Here is a 6,000-nt window from a genome sequence, read left to right as displayed (position 1 = left end):
CTTTTCCAAGTCTGGAAAATAGTTTTTTGGAATTTTGATTGGAATTGAATTGAATTTATAGATCAGTTTGGGTAGAATTGACATCTTAAAAATGTGTAACCTTCCCATTCGTGAGCATGGAATATCTTTCTATCTATTTATGTCCTTTTTTTATTTCTTTTAGTAAACTTGGGTTATTTTCTATGTAGAGGTCTTTTACATCCTTGGTTAAGTTTATTCCTAGGTACTTGATTTTTTTAGTTGCTATTGTGAATGGAATTTTTTTTATTCCTCTTCATTTAGGTCCTTACTAGTGTACAGGAACATTACTGACTTTTGTGCATTAGTCTTGTATCCCACCACTCTGCTGAATTTGTTTATTAGCTCAATTAGCTTTGTCATCAGTTTCTCAGGATTTTCCATATCATCTGCAAATAATGAGAGTTTTACTTCTTCATTTCCAATTTGGATACCTTTTATTTCTTTGTCTTGGTGAACTGCTCCAGCTAGAATTTCTAGCACTGACTACTCATTGGGCACCATGGAGGCAAGAAAGCAGTGGTACAATATATTTAAGATTTTGAAGGAGAAAATTTACCAAGAATTCTTTATCCAGAAAAGTTGGGGGGCTGGGAACTGGCTCTGAAAAGGGGCTTTCTCTCTTTTTCCTTTTTTTTTTCTCTCATCCTAAGTAGCTCATTAGAGAAAGCCTCAGGCATTTTTAATTGTCACACTGACCCAAGCAAGGGTGGAGTAAGCAGAGTCAGAGACAAAGGAGGAATTCATGTATAGAAGATAACTCCCTAAAGGATGTATCTTTCCTAAGAAAAGGGGGGCAGGGCCCAGCTCAATTGGCTGCCCTCCCTCAGAGAATTCAGACCCTATGGCCTGGGTGAGGGAACAAACCAGAAAGAACTTAAGCTTGGCTTCTGAGAACATTGGCCCCTGACCACAAGAGGGTCCACTGAGAATTAAAAGGACCACATCTCTTTACACCAGTGGGAAGCTTCAGGCTGTCAAGTGCCACCTGCTGGGCAGGACTGGAAAAGCACAGGGTTTAGAGGCCTCACAGGAAAGTCTCACATTCTGCTGGGTCTCACCCTCAGGGAGACCTGATACTGAATACAGCCTCTTCCTGAGACTTGGGCCCCTCTGGTCTGGGAAAATCTGATTGGGGTAATCAAGGAGATAGATACGTGGACAATAAAAAATTGCAAATCACATTAGGAAAACCAAAGATATGGCCCAATCAAAGGAACAAACTTACATTTCAACTGAGGTACAGGACTTTGAACAGCTAATTATTAATCAAATAAATCTAAATCAATTCAAAAATCAATTCAATAAGTTGAGGAAAGATATGGCAAAAGAGATGAAGGATATAAAGAAGACATTGGGCAAACATAAGGAAGAACTCTAAAGTTTGGAAAAACAATTAGCAGAACTTATGGGAGTGAAAGGCACAATACAAGAGATGAAAAATACAATGGAGACATACAACAGTAGATTTGAAGAGGTAGAAGAAAAGATTCATGCCTGAAAGACAGGACATCTGAAATCTTACACACAAAAGAACACATGGAGAAAATAATGGAAAAATATGAGCAGCACCTCAGGGAATTGAATGACAACATGAAGTGCATGAATGTATGTGTCATGGTGTCCCAGAAGGAGAAGAGAGGGGAAAAGGGTCAGAAAGAGTAATGGAGGAAATAATCACTGAAAATTTCCCATCTCTTCTGAAAGACATAAAATTACAGATCAAAGAAGCACAGAGTTCCCCCAACAGAATAGATCTGAATAGACCTATGCCAGAACACTTAATAATCAGATTATCAAATGTCAAAGACAAGGAGAGAATTCTGAAAGCAGCAAGAGAAAAGTGATGCATCACATACAAGGGAAGCTCAATAAGACCATGTGCAGATTTCTCAGTAGAAACCATGGAGGCAAGAAGGCAGTGGTATGATATATTTAAGATACTGAAGGAGAAAAACTGCCAACCAAGAATTCTATATCTTGCAAACTGTTCTTCAAAAACAAGGGAGAATTTAAAATATTTTCAGACAAACAGACATTGAGAGAGTTTGTGAACAAGATACCTGCTCTACAGGAAATACTAAAGGAAGCATTATGGACACATAGGAAAAGACAGGGGAGAGAGGTTTGGAGCACAATATTGGGTAATGGTACCACAATAATGTAAGTAAACTGAACAAAGATGACTGTTGAAAGAGGAAGCTTAGGGGCATGTAGGACACCAGAAGTAAAGATAGAAGATAAAGGCTGGGACTGTATAACTTAGTGAAACCCAGAGTGGTCAATGACCATGAATAAATGTACAAATACATTTTTACTTGAGGGAGAACAAATGAATATCAACTTTGCAAGGTGTTAAAAGTGGGGTGGTATTGGGTAAAAATACAATCAATACAAACTAGATGCTATAGTAACAGTAACATTGTAATATGCTTCCCTTAATTGTAACAGAGGCAATATACTAAAGCTAAATGTTTTTAAGAGGGGGATATAAAGGAGGGGTATGGATTCTTGGCATTGGTGGTGTTGTCTGACTTTTTTTATTGTTTTATTTTAATTTTATTTTTTCTTTTGTTGCTTTTTAGTTGTCATTTTTTTCTTTCTTTTTCTTTTTTTCTTTTCACTTTTTTTTGCCTCTTCCTCTTTCTTTGTGGAAGAAATGGAAATGTCTTTATATAGATAGCGGGGGTGATTGTTTACTTGGGATGGAATGTATGACATGTGAAAAAAAATAAATGGAAGGATACAAGTCCTGGAGAAAATGTATAGAAAGATATGCACCTAATCACCATTGGTGGGGAAGTAGAATGGTGTGGCACATCTGGAGGGCAGTGTGGTGGTTCCACAGGAAGCTAAGCATGGGGTTACCATATGGTCTTGCAATTTGTTTAATGAGTATATACTTGGAAGAACTGAAAAGAGGGACATGATTGGACATTTGCACAATGGGGTTTATGGTGTCAGTATTCATGATTTGCAGTGGAAGGATGTGGCCTAAGGTACATTGAATGATGAATGGAATGGCAAACTGTGGTGTATACAAACAATGGAATATTGAGCTGATACAAGAAGGAGTGAAGTTGTGAGGTGAATGGACATTGAGGACAGTATACTGAGTGAAATAAACCAGAAATAGAAAGAAAAACATTATAATGCCTCACTAATATGGACTAATCAAAATTTGCAAACTCTAAGAATTAGTCTGAGAGCATAGGTTATCAGAGGAAGACTTACTATAAAGGTTCCTAGACTGTAAGCTCTTACAGCAGTTATATCTATTCCTGGGTTGTAATGGTTATTTCTAAGTTCTGAGATGCTGAGTTCTTTGTGAATAACCTGGACAGTCCCTGGAACTTTGGGTATGTATGTGACACCTGAGACTGAGAACTAGAATCCAGAAGCTATGAATGTCAGCATTATCCCATACAGCAAATGTTAAGGAGTCTGAAAAAAAAGATCAGACTTCAATTAGAGGTATGAACAACATGGACTTGTTTAGGACTAAGGTAAATCAGACTAAAGGGTAAAGGACAATACAGACAGTGTTTGACTAAGGTAAATCAGACTAAAGGGTAAAGGAAAATAGAGATGGTGTTTTTAAAACTGCAACTTCTGTGTGAGTCCAAAGGAAGAGAAATTTATTAGGTGCAAAATCTATATTTTTTGTAATGTACTATATAATTTAACTTGTGAGGTCAGTTTATTCAAACAACATATTACACGGAACGTTGAATAGGGAGTGAAATCTGGTTGATTTTTACAGGTTAGTGTATAGCCCCTATACATCCAAGAGTAATTTGGGCAGAGAATAAAAATGTATTTGCAAAGTCCCCTTGAGGGACTGGGGGGAAATGTGGAAATATTAAATTTCCCCACCTGGGGAATTAATGATATTCTTGCAAGCATTGGAGTGTCTACCAACTTAGAAGACTGAGCCCTCAATCTTGGGGCTTGCCCATATGAAGTTTGTTACTGCAAAGGAGAGGCTAAGCCTACTTAAAATTGTGCCTAAGAGCCACCCCCAGAGAACCTCTTTTGTTGCTCAGATATGGCCCCTCTCTAAGCCAACTCTGTAGGTAAACTCACTGCCCTCCCCACTATGTGGGACAAAATCTCCATGGCAATGTGGGACATGACTCGCGGGGATGAGCTTGGCCCTGACATCATGGCATTGAGAAAGCCTTCTTGGAGCAAAAGGAGAAAGAGAAATGAAACAAAGTGTCAATGGCTGAGAGATCTCAAATAGTCGAGAGGTCATTCTGGAGGTTAACCTTATGCATTATAGAGATATTCCTTTTTAGTTTTATGTATCAGAAGAGCTAGAAGCAAATTCCTGAAACTGTTGAACTGCAACCCAGTAACCTTTATTCTTGAAGACGGACAATTGTATAACTATATAGCTTACACTGTGTGACCACGTGATTGTGAAAACTTTGTGGCTCCCACTTCCTTTATTCTAAGTATGAACAGATGAAAAGAAGAATGAGGACAAAAAGTAAATGAATAATAGGGAGGGATGGGGAGTATAGGATGTTTTGGGTGTTCTTTTTTACTTTAACTTTTATTCTTCTGTTTTGTGTGTGGTAATGAAAATGTTCAAAAATTGATTGTGGTGATGAATGCACAACTATATAATGGTATGTGAACAACTGATTGCACATCATGGATGACTGCATGGTATGTGAATATATCTCAATAAAATTGAATAAAAAAAAAAAAAAACCTCCCTACAAAGAAAATTCCAGGGCCTTATGGCTTCACAGAGGAATTTTACAAAACATTCCAAGAAGAACTCACACCTTGCCTGCTCAGACTCTTCCAAAATATTGAAGAAAAGGGAACTCTACGTAACTCATTCTATAAAGCTCACATCACTCTAATACCAAAACCTGATAAAGATACTACAAGGAAGGAAAATTACAGACCAATCTCCCTAATGAATATAGATGCAAAAATCTACAACAAAATACTTGAAAATCAAATCTAATGGCACATTAAAAGAATTATACACCATGACCAAGTGGGGTGTATTTCAGGCATGCAAGCGTGGTTCAACGCACACAAAAAATCAATGTAATACAACACATTAACAAATCAAAAGGGAAAAAATCACATCATCATCTGGATTGACACAGAAAAGGCATTTGACAACATTCAGTATTCTTTTTTGATTTAAAAAAAAACACTTCAAAAGGCAGGAATCAAAGATAACCTCCTCAATATGATAAAGAGCCTATATGAAAAACTCACAGCCAGCATTATACTCAATGGTGAGAGACTGAAATCCTTCCCCCTAAGATTGGGAACAAGACAAGGATGCCACTGTCACCACTGTTATTCAACCCTTTTCTAGAAATTCTGGCTAGAGTAATTAGGCAATAAAAAGAAATGAGGCATCCAAATTGAAAAAGAAGAAGTAAAACTCTCATTTTTTTGCATATGACATGATCCTATATTTGGAAAATCCCAAGAAATCTATGACAAATCTACTTGATCTAATAAAAAAAAAACAGTAAAGTGGCGGGATACAGGATTAATGCACAAAAATCAGTAGTGTTTCCTACACTAGTAATGACCTAACTGAGGAGACAATTAAGAAAAAAATTCCGTTCACAATAGCAACTAAAAGAATCAAGTATCTATGAATAAACTTAAACAAGTATGTAAAACACCTATACACAGAAAACTACAAAGCATTGCTAAAAGAAATCAAAGAAGACCTAATGAGGTAGAAAGACATTCTATGTTCTTGGATAGCAAGGCTACATGTCGTTAAGACGTCAATTCTATGCAAATTGATCTACAGATTCAACATAATACCAATCAAAATTCCAACAACCTACTTTGCAGACTTGGAAAACTTGGTTATCATATTTATTTGGAAAGGAAAGGGGCCTTGAACAGCCAAAAACATCTTAAAAAGAACGAAGTGGGCGGACTTGAACTTCCTGACTTAAAAGGTTATTGTAAAGCCACAGTGAT

Source organism: Choloepus didactylus, chromosome 1 (genome assembly GCF_015220235.1).
Source record: "Choloepus didactylus isolate mChoDid1 chromosome 1, mChoDid1.pri, whole genome shotgun sequence".
Classification (NCBI taxonomy): Eukaryota; Metazoa; Chordata; class Mammalia; order Pilosa; family Megalonychidae; genus Choloepus; species Choloepus didactylus.
This window is presented reverse-complemented; position numbering follows the sequence as displayed.